The sequence below is a fragment of the Brienomyrus brachyistius genome, chromosome 9 (assembly GCF_023856365.1).
Source record: "Brienomyrus brachyistius isolate T26 chromosome 9, BBRACH_0.4, whole genome shotgun sequence".
NCBI lineage: Eukaryota > Metazoa > Chordata > Actinopteri > Osteoglossiformes > Mormyridae > Brienomyrus > Brienomyrus brachyistius.
Genome location: NC_064541.1, coordinates 14879386 through 14891012, shown reverse-complemented (window position 1 = coordinate 14891012; position 11627 = coordinate 14879386). Strand labels below are relative to the sequence as shown.

The window sequence follows — 11627 nt, the reverse complement described above, 5'->3', positions numbered from 1 at the left end:
CACACACACACACACACAGTCATATAATCATATCTTTTTGGGGACCGCTCATTCATTTCTATGGGAAAATGCTAATGCTACTGTAACTATGACAACCTTAACCCCCACCCTAATCATAACCATAAGTAACCAAACAAAATACAAGAGCTTTTGCATTTTTAGTTTTTTCATTGCAGTCAAGGATTTTTATAAAATAGTATTTTCCCATATGGGGACCAGGAAACATGTAAAAAAAAGTGTATTTATCACGCTCTGGGGACATTTGGTCATTTATTTGGCACCCCTAAGCAATTTTGGCCTTACTCAAAGGTTCAACAGATACACAGCACACACACACACACACACACACACATATATATATATATGAGAACAAATATGTTCATTGAAAGAAGAATTGGTCACGGGAGATTTTTCTACTGATTCAATTATTTATACTATTTCCTTTTAATTGTAATCTCCGATCTTTCATACCTGCGCCGCTACCCTCATTACGACTGAACGACACAAAGCTCCAGCATTCATTCCCCTCTTCACAGGAATGACGCATAAACAAGGAAGCTAAAGAGCCCAGAATTGCCCTCCGCTCCTTCCGCCTTAATTCTCAGGCACCGGCACAGATAAATTGTGTCGGTTCATTATCCGGAGTCAGGTCTCCCGATGCATGTTGAGATTTGGCTAATGCTGCCGATTTGCATAACATTAAATATCTCAACTAATAATACAGTTGATTGGCAGATATCAAATCGCAGCACTGAGTGAGTCAGCATCATTGTATGCCTAAAAATCACATTTACATAAAATTAACACTGATTAACACTGGCTTTTGTTTCAAAGAGCTTTATTTGTTTGCTTAACATTATTTGCAGTTGTTTTTTTTTTGTGATTGTTCATCGCTGCAGTTACTGTTATGTTCAGACACCTTCCCTCCACGGTCCATGGTCTTGCTGGAGGACGGTAAACCGTAAAAGATGGGGCCCGATTTTGTGGATCCGCCGCTGTCTAGAGAAAAACACTCATTCACACGCGCAGGATAATTTTCACACAAGGCTGAGGTGCAGCTTTATTCAAAGCCTTGGTCCGACGCATCACCTCAGCCTTCAGACACAACCGTAAGTCATGGAGAAAGCTACCAATGTTGGAATGCAGAGAGACTCCGTCAGGGCCACCAGTACGGAGATGCTTTACATTTCAACCTCACCTTCCCCACGATCGTAGTGACCTGGGAGTTAGCCTGCGATTTGTGTTTCACGCGTTTGATGACTCATCCGGAAGCAGGAGAGGCGCATACAAGACAGAAATGAGCGTGTCGCTGGGGAGTTTCAGCATAAACCTCGAAACTATTCGTAGAAACTACAAACCTTGAATGCCGCGGAGCTGAGATAAGAATCGAGGCCTATGGGGGGCCCACCTGGAAAACCGGATGGGCAGGAATTCACCCAGCTCACGCACGATGAAATCTGATTGGACAGAAATCCGCCAGAATGAGGTCACAAGTGAGGTCATGTGCTGGCTACCGGCTGGCTGAATTGGCACGTCTGTATGTATGCTTGTGACATTTGAATCTCCTTTAATTACTCAGCACTGGTTTTAAAGGGGAAAAACCACAATGAGTAATTAATACGCAGTGTTAATTAATATGGAGTTTTTCTTTTTTTTATCGTGGGAAAGTATACATACAGAACTACCCTATGGATAGTAATCGTGATCAAAATAAATCCTCTTATATGGTGGAAAAAACAGTCATTCAGAAAAACAGGAGGAAGAAAGTAATAAATAAATCTAAAAATAAAAAATGGAAATGTTAAACGGTCCCACTCTACATTTAGGCACAGCATATTATTAAGGATCGCTTTCAGCATGCAGCTAATGCTACGGATAAACGACTCTTACACATGGCATCAAGAGCAGGTCCCTGCTAAGGAGAAAGGAGGTTTGGGGCACAGTCTTACCTTCCTCCATGTATTAAATCGTAGGGTCCCAAACTGTAAGAAATCGTTGGTTAGAACCTCAGAGTAAATATTTGGAATTTTCTGTTTTTAAAAACAACATCGGATCACTAAACCAAAGTGAAATTGTCGGTGGGTTATTGTACTCCAACTGTAACAATAAATATGTGGTATTTGTTTTTGTTACTTTTCCATTAGACCACCTGTGTAATGAGGGCAATCATCACAAAAATATACCACTTCCGTTTCTTCTGAAAGATATTTTAACTGCGTCCTACTCTAATGCTAACTAATATCACGATACCACAGTGAAAACTGTGCTATTGAACCTGCAAACAGAAGCAGGGTAAATAGTTCAATCCAAAATCCAAATTCCCCTGTGAACAGTTTGGATGAGAAGATGAAGATGCATGGCCTTCAGTTACGCGGAGACGCACAAACAGCCTTCCTGATTGTTCCGGTGTCTTGAGGAACGTCGATATAAATATCTACGGCATCACCAAATAAATTGCAAGTTGACAGCAACAGTAAATCACAGGGGGCACAAACCGCACTGGGCATTAAAGAGTTCCTTAAATGTCACTTTTGCAGAGATGCTGTCCAGATGAGCGCAGTGTGAAGAGCTTAAGTGACTGGCTGTATGACACCTTCTTTTGCCAGCCCATCATAGCTGATACATCTTTTTCACTATTTTTATCACAAGCTAAAGGATGTAGGAGAGAGTTTGATACAAGGGAGGGTCAACAGTTAATTATTTACATAGAAAGGTCTGTTTTTTGGCAGAGGATGAATGAGGCTGAATTATACATGCCCCCCATCCCCCGCAGTACCTTGTGCCCAGAGGTTTGTTGATTCCCCGACACAGAACCACGGGCATTGTTAGGTCCGATCACACGGGGCTGTAGCCCCAAGTATTTTAGTCCTGATGCCAATTGATTCTCCAGCTTCATTCCTGCCCAGGGTTACCGAGTAGGAGACCTACATACATCAAATGGCAGCCTTGCCGTTGCTTACCCACTGCTGCTTGTCCTCTCAAGTCTCCTTGACACAGCCATGCAATTAATGCTGTAGGGTTTGCTTTATTTTGTCCTGGTTACGGAGGGCTGTCCCACATTCGCTGTGGCATTAGCTCCTCTTGTCACTTCCTCCGATCTCCGGAGTGGCCTTCCCACGAAGGAATGGGATTAGCAGATGCAGTCAGCTTGGCAGGCTGTGGCCGTAGCCAGCAAGATGAGGAAGCGGACAAAGATAGGTCAGCGTCTGAGATCCAGGACCAACCTGGACAAGACTGCGGCTTTCAAGATCTCATATACCCTCCATGTGCAACGTTGGTGTGATGGAAAGACTCTTGTTTTGTGATAATGCATAGAATAAAATGGAAATAATGACTATACATGGTCATGGATAAGAAACCTTGTCAGTAACACTGTGAACAATCAGAAACACAGATTCTCAATGTTATCCTGAACTTCCTGAATTACTGGTCCACTGTAGCCGGAATTGGAAACCTGGTATTGTTACAGCTGGCTTCAGCGTGTTCAACTAACTGGTGACTCAGTTAATCTCAGCACAATTAAAATCAAATACAAACACTGTCCTCTCTTATCAAAAGAATGAATGACCTAGCCTCCCAAATCAGGGATTTATGTCTCAGATTTCCAGAAAGATCTCGTGTCTCCTGCAGCGTTTCTCTGGATCAGGAGCCAGCGGTGAAGCTGTCCATGAAGCAAAGCACGGTGCGTATGATCCAGCAGCAACTCAGTACCAGAAATTCAAGATCCGCCAAGACTGCTTTACATACAGGTCTTTGTTAAAGTACAGCGATGACAATTATTATGTGACTGTCATCTGACAGAGCAGTTTGAAATATGGATCGAGAAATGAATGGATGAATCTGTATATAGTTTAGTTATTTAACAACAGTGACACAATAAGAACAATGAAAACAAAACAAACCATCAGAAAAAGAAAAAAAATTGGCACATAATATGCAAACTGATGAACTATTAAACCAGTATTACATGTGCAAGCGGGGCATGCTGGGAAGGCTACTCCACAGGGCATGCAGGGAAGGCTACTCCACAGGGCATGGTGGGAAGGCTACTCCACAGGGCATGGTGGGAAGGCTACTCCACAGAGCATGCTGGGAAGGCTACTCCACAAAGATACAGCAACCCCCCCCCCCCTACATGTCACTATAATATTAATACAAATGATTTGCTAAATATTTCCCAGTAATCAAAGTCAGCAGAATATTAGCATCTAGTTAATCTAGTTATTACATATTTAAGTTCTTTGTATCTTGTTGCGTTACATGGTCAATGAGACTGTATGACCATCAAAATAAAACCAGGAAAAACTTCTCGCCACAGTTTGTTGTGCTTGTTGCTCGTTTGACAATTTCTTTCGGCATGCCAGCTTTTCGCGGTCAGCTGCTGAAGTTTCATCGTGTTCGGTGTGAAAGCTTTTGATCCATCAACTTAGCATCTGAATATTTTGCGAATTTGTCAGGCTTTCGTGCTGCATTCAGTGCGAAACAGCCTTAAGGTTCTAGACTGAGGAGATCAAAGGTCACCCTTGACCACAGACTTCCTCGCTTCCCCTCAAGTTCTGTTCATCTTGGTCTTCAGTTAAGCCCACCTCTGCTGGCATGTCGGTAATGCACCAGCTGCGTGATGTTATCTGGGACCTCTATCACAGATCCTGATTCAAGTTCTGCCAAGGACAAGCCTGAGAAATGTGTGCTCTGGGAGAAACTGTGCATGTCAGACCTTGCCGGTGACATGAGGAACAATGGGATCTTATAATTTGTTTTGAAAAATTAAGGGAGCGGAGAAGGGCTTCGGGTCCGCAGGGTTAATGAGTGGCTGTGGGGTTGATTGTTAACCGTCTGTACTTAGAAGCCTTTTTCCAACATCGCCGATCTCTGTGGGGTTCTCTTGCCCGATGAATCAGATGCCCTGTGACACCATCTTTAAGCTGTTCCTCTTTAGGTGCCCCGTCAAACGTGGATTACGCTGCCTGAATTGATTGGTGAAGAGTGCCGGCAGTGGGGGATGGGGGCCGCTGATGTCACACAGAGTGTGACTGGGAGGGAGGATGAGGGAGATGCGTGAGCTCTTCAGCTCCGCCGCTGAGTTTCAGCCATTCGTGTTACTGTGCGTGTCCAGAATCCCTACAGTAGCTGCTTTATCCACACACTCATCATATGATGCAGATCCCTGTTGCACAAGCCTGTAACCCTGAGGGCGGCGACCAGACTGATGACCAGCGCAGCCTGTGGACCTATTTTGTAATTACCTCACCATCCTCCAGGCCAGGGATTACACAATTAAATATACTGTCTGTGAAGACAAAGCAGCTTGTAGGAAACCACCTTTCCCGTTGGCCTGGGTACTAGTTCTGGCCATTTCGCTGGAACAATTCAGGCACAGAAGCGAAGATTCCTCCCACCTGTCCTGTGAGTTCACCTGATGCTGCAAGTTCTTCTTGCGTTAAATCTTCCCGTGAAATACAGAGCTGCAAGTACACAGGGAGACGTATGACATCACAGCGCTCAAAAGTCATTTTCTCAAGTACCAGTAAAATAAATATCCGAGAAGTGGCCTATTAAGGCCGACAGGTTTGATCCGGAATGACGTTTCACGCTGAATAAAAACCACGCAAGTCCACTTAAAGCAGTTGTAGCTCCTGTCTGACAGAAGGACTAAAAAAAGGATCAAATGTCTTCTCCTATTAGACATCTTAAGCACTGGAGCTGCCATCACTGTGGAGCTCCTGTTTACACCTACTGATATTTTGGCTGTAAATTAAACATGCCTGCCTCCGGTTTATGAATATAGCCATTCAGGGGCCAATGATTTTGCATGGTCTAATCCAGCTGGCATCACCCAGTCAGTACGTCAGGTTCTCTCAGACATTCCCCAGAAAATTCCCAACTCAAAAATACTGAGGACATGCTGATGGACTGTCTAAGGCCTACAGCCAGAGGCGTAGCTAGAAGTTTTGCCGCCCCTGGAAAAATGTCACCTCAGGCACCCCAGCCTTGTCTTCCCTATAATTTTACGTATCCAAGGGCTACTGTAAAGTGCTGGGCCCCCTGAATCTACCAGGGTATCCATGCCCCTACTGTGGCCCCTGTAAAGTGCTGGGCCCCCTGAATCTACCAGGGTATCCGAGCCCCTACTGTGCCCCAGCCTGCAGCACAAATTATGAAAACAAGTCTTAAGAGTTTTGATTAATAGAATGTTTCAGCATCCCTTTAGATGCTAGATTGTAGATGGTATTGACTCATTGGACGTGGAAAAACCATGACTCAGGCAGCTGCGTGTGACACCGATGCAGGACATGCTTAAGCTTGGTGTTCACACGTTCAGACGGTCCTCTGGTCATCTGATGTGCGCCCAAGGGGTCATGTTGTCCCAGGTGCAGACTCCCCACCTCTGCAGCCAAACATGGAGATCTATGAATAGCCTTCCTGTCTCCAAAAACACCGGAAAAGGCTTGCATGAAACGCAGGGGTGCATGAAAACAATAAAAGCTTTGGGTCCCATCCCAGAAATTCTTTTGCATTTCTCGCTAAAGCTGCTTCATGTCAAAGCAGGGTTACCCTGCAGATTGCCCCTGCTGGTCAAGATCTTCATCAGTGCTGGTACAGTACAACCCGAGGAGGCATGAGTGACAAAGGAAGGCAAACCCACCCTATGGTCGGGCCTTTTGTTTCTGCCTCAGCGGATGAGCTGTCATTAATGCACCAATGATGATGCACCAATGATGATGCACCAATGACATTAATGCACACGGGACAGGGATATAGCTCCGCCCAGTGGGTAGCGCTCACACCCCCAGAGTTTTGGGTGTGATCCCCTTGCGTGTGGAGTTTGTACAGGTTTCCTCTCTTGGCTGAATCGCCTCTGTGTGCGATGTGTGTGCATGTAAGTGTCTGTGAAATCAGGCCCGCAGCACATTTCTCTGAATAAACAGGGCAGACAATGGGGCTCATAAGTGGTGTATTTGAAGACGTGTTCTGTGAAGGAGATCTTTAGACCAGGGTTTAGGAGCTGAGGTGCCTCGAGAGGTCGGGGGTGATCACATGAGGCTATCCGCACTATCCGCGCTCTTTGTTCTCACAGAATCGACACACTGTCTCAGAAACACTGGTCACACGGCATGCTGCCGTACGTGACCAGAGCCAGTTGAAGCTGGCTGTAGCTCTCTGTTGCTGTTTTGAGGGATCTCGAGGGTGAATGTTTGAACCGTGCAGGTGCCGGGTCCCCAGGGTGAGTGGGAATGGGGGAGCTTGTTTTTAAGAGTATGACTGTCAAGACAGCAGACCTAATCTCTCCACCCTTGGCCCTGCAACTGCTGGGAATGAGCAGAACCACCCCGAACTGGTTTCATTAGAGCCTGGGAAATCTCCGTCCAAGCAGAGATGGGGAAGCGGCACATTGCTGGATTTTGGGAAAGCAGGAGTAGGTTTTAAATGACTTTGTCGGCCTGGCTGTCTAACCGGCGACCGACCTGGGGGGGGGGGGGGGAGGGGGGCTGAAGGAAAGAGTAGGATGAGCAGAAGGCAATGGGGGGTGACGGCATGAGTCACAGATACATACAGGCTCGATACTCGATACAGCAGCTGCATTCTGACTGAGGAATAGAATGCAGACAAAGACTACTAGGACCGTCCCAAACAGAAGGAGTGATTTTACAATTACCCCATTACACAATTACTACAATTACATATTCATTTGACATATTTAACATATCTGCAGGCCCTCGCTGCATTGAGTGGACCTATTGGCTGACTCCTGCAGTTCTCTAGGTTCTGATTGAGGCACCGTTTCCCTGACAAGGCAGGTCAACTTGGATGTCAGACCTGAGGTTTATGATTGCAGAGGTTTTCATCTTTGACGTTGACTTATCAGTATTTCCTGCACGTTAGACAAAGTCTCTGGAAAAAAAAGTGATTATATTGATTATAGATCGCTGCATGTCTGTCTGGTCAGCTGGTCAACTGGGAGTCATGGGCTGTTTTCTTTGGAAGCCTCCAGCCTGAAGCAGCCCCGATGGAGGACCAGAACTGTTTGTTCATTGTTACAGCTGATGCTTATTGTGATGTTACTCTTGTAGCCATTTTGGTGCCGGTTATGAGTGAGTTCTGGTCGCCATTATGAAGCTCATGAAGCTGATGCTTGGTGCTGGTGGCTTTAGTTGAATTGCTGACTCTAGGTGTTTATGGAAAATGAATGAATAAAATGCTTTATATAAGATCAGCTGTGGTACCCAGAGGGTCTATTTCATGGTCGAGAACTGATTTTGTTCATCCATCAATCCATCCATTTACCAACCCGCTTATCCTACTGGGTCACGGGGGGTCCGGAGTCTATCCCGGAAGCAATGGGCATGAGGCAGGGAACATACAAACTCCACACACATGTGATCCAGGCAGAGACTCGAATCCAGATCCCAGAGACGTGAGGCAACAGTGCTAACCACTGCACCACCATGCCGCCCGCTGACTTTGTTCATAAAGCAAGGACTTCGAAAAAATATATAAGATTATACCTGGAAATGTATTTGCATTCATTCCACTGAAAATGACCACTTTCTTGGTCTAAATGTATCTTGCACACTGTCAGCTATCTTCGAGAATTAGGCAAGGTCTGTACAGGACATATGATCTGCTCTCAGCGTAGGTTAGCTGAGGTTATCTGTGAAGATTTTCAGTCATCCAGGTCATAGTCAATCTGTTAGTGACACATAAAAAGTGGGTCTTCAGTGGTAATATGGTGCAATACAATGAATGAATAAGGATCATGGGGAATGTGAATGAAAGACGCTTGAAGCTTGAGTGCATGTGACTCTGCTCAGAGAGATATTACAGCGATTGTTGTAAAATGGTGTATTCAGGAAGTGGCCTGCGAATAAACATCATGGATGAATACGATGGTCATTTGCTAATTTCTGGCTTTTCATTGAACTTAATATCCTCAGATAATGTGTATATATTTCTTGCTGGAGGGACAAGGAATTCTCGCATGTAATCTCTACAGATAAGCAAACTATTTGATGATTCACGAGGCGTGATTCCTTTTCCAGGAACTTTACAACAGGCAGTGGGTATAAACAAAGCCAGGGTGTTATTGCTGAATCGGTTTTCACTGGCCAACATTACAAAGCAGATCTTTGGCCCTTTATCTTGCTCCAAACTTTGGAAGATACCACAGGATCAAAGCAATGCTTCTACAACTTAAAGGAATTTATTAAACTGAAAATGGCGTTTTGGAGAAAATATAAATTTTTTATCCTAGGCAATGTACAATTGAAGAGCAAATTTCTGATACTCACTCAGTTTATTATTATTTTTTTTTTTGCTGAGATGAGACCGCTGAAGAACGGCTCCTTCGCTATGTTACAAAATTAGGAACCAGAACTCATTTAGTCTTCAAACATTCATCAAATTTCCGGACTCACTAAGTCCTCAAAAACATATCCCAAGGATGGAAGGAGTTTCTGGAAATTTGCTCTTAAATTGAGAAAACAAGATCAGACTGTCCTTGGAACATTTTTTTTTTTTTAAATATGACTCTTATCTGTTTTACCCAAATCAATGAGCTCTTTATATGAGACTCAAAATAAATATACAATGGATATTACCTTAATTAGACATATATGTCCTTTATTCATGTATATATTAATACGTATTAAATTACTGTTTTATCAAACATATAAGTTCTACATTCAAGTTGTCACGGGACGCTGGAAGCCGGTAAGGCGAACAGGCAGGCGAGCCAACAGGAAGCAGGCAGACAGGCGAAAGCAGGGCAAACGGGGATTTATTAAGGCAGACGGGAACAGGAAACATCTCACACGAACTAACCTCAATGACGGACGAGGACCACAGGTAAGACCAGGACTTAAAACAGGACAAGACTAATCAAAGTAATCAGACACAGCAGGAGACGATCAGGGAAGTACACATGGGCTAAGCAGGGGGCGTGGCACACACGAGGAGCGGACGAGCCGGGCATGACACAAGTTAAATGCATATTAAATTAATGTACTGTCAGACATATACGACCAAATAATGTATATACATATATACAAATCAATTGAATCACACACAGTGTTTCCACAGATCTACAGTGAGTATTTTGAAAGGAAACATCCTGTTTTAGTCGATGCGTTCACTGTGTTCCGAGGACATAACATAGTGAATTTTCTTAACCCATTGAATTTTCTCATATCTAATTAAATCAGTTGAATGTGGAGAGATCATGCACATCTTTAGTTGGAATAATATAAAAGCAACATACATTTTTATTAAGAGATAACAAGCAATAAACATGTATTTCCTACTAAAGCCATATGCTATTACATGACATAAGATGTAAAGTTCATGTATAAGTATTATATTTTTCCTATAGGCTTTTCTTTTGAGTGTCTCACCTGTTAAGTGTGTTTTTGGTATAAATGTGGCCTGAATCATGCAAGAAAAAATGTTGTAATGAACATATAAAAAAAACATCAGTGTCATGTCCAGAAAGTAAAAATCCAGATCATGATTTACTTTCAACCAGCCAGTTGAGTATCTGTGACAGTGACTCTATATGCTTAACTGGTTGGTTGGAAGTAAATCACGGTCTGGATTTTTACTTTCTGGACCTGAAATTGCCACCTCTGCTTGTCACATGTAATTGAAATGAGAAAAACGCCTTATATGAACCTTGGGCTTATTTTCATGCAGGAAGGGCCTTCGGTCAGGATGCCAGTGATGCCAACACTGGGATGTGAACCGGCGCCGCACTCATCACAGGCAGAGCGTCCACACTGTCCTGCATTACAAATATAATACTATTTATTAAACCCTGCAACCCTGTACTGGATATATGTTCAAAAGATTGACATTTAATAAATGGATTGTGTTGATGTAGATCTTTGTCCTGAGTTTGATGAGTAACCCTATCAGCATTGCACATCGTTGGTGCCTGGAACACTGTCTCCAATACAGCTGAATGAAACATTAATGTTAAGGTTAATTAAACAACATGGACGGATGTATTTATGACAGGCATGCTTACTGACTCGGCCCTGATTGGGACAGGAGCTGTGGTAACATGACCTCGGTTCTCTCTGCTTGGGAACACCCAGCGTCCCCACGGTCACGTCGGTCCACCCGAGCGTGGTCACATCCAGCCGCCTTCCCCTTTTAACTGAGTGTGTAAGCACGTAAAAAAAAAATTGTGATCCATTTTCCAAAATAGCCTCCTGCTCAGCCCAAATAAACAAGCACGTGGACTGGAAAAGCCCTGACCCCCAGTGAGGGGCAGCTCAGCACATTCCAGGCCTCCCCAAAAACAGCACAGCCAAATGCCATCTTGCAAGTCGAGGAGCCTGATCTAAAGTGCCCTCTGAAGTGTGTTCTAAACTGCCCTATGAAGTGCCCTCTGAAGTGTGTTCTAAACTGCCCTATGAAGTGCCCTCTGAAGTGTGTTCTAAACTGCCCTATGAAGTGCCCTCTGAAGTGTGTTCTAAACTGCCCTATGAAGTGCCCTCTGAAGTGTGTTCTAAACTGCCCTATGAAGTGCCCTCTGAAGTGTGTTCTAAACTGCCCTATGAAGTCCCCTCTGAAGTGTGTTCTAAACTGCCCTATGAAGTGCCCTCTCAGCGGTCACATCCCATGCT

General features: G+C 44.2%; 1 long non-coding RNA gene across 1 annotated transcript; it reads right to left on the bottom strand.

Annotated features, from left to right (window-relative positions):
* Nucleotides 1-866: 866 nt before the first annotated feature.
* Nucleotides 867-3724, bottom strand: LOC125749476 (uncharacterized). Its single transcript, XR_007399927.1, has 2 exons — nt 1359-3724; nt 867-999 (listed from the first exon to the last, which is right to left on the bottom strand). It is a non-coding gene; the product is annotated as an uncharacterized LOC125749476 (long non-coding RNA).
* Nucleotides 3725-11627: the final 7903 nt, after the last annotated feature.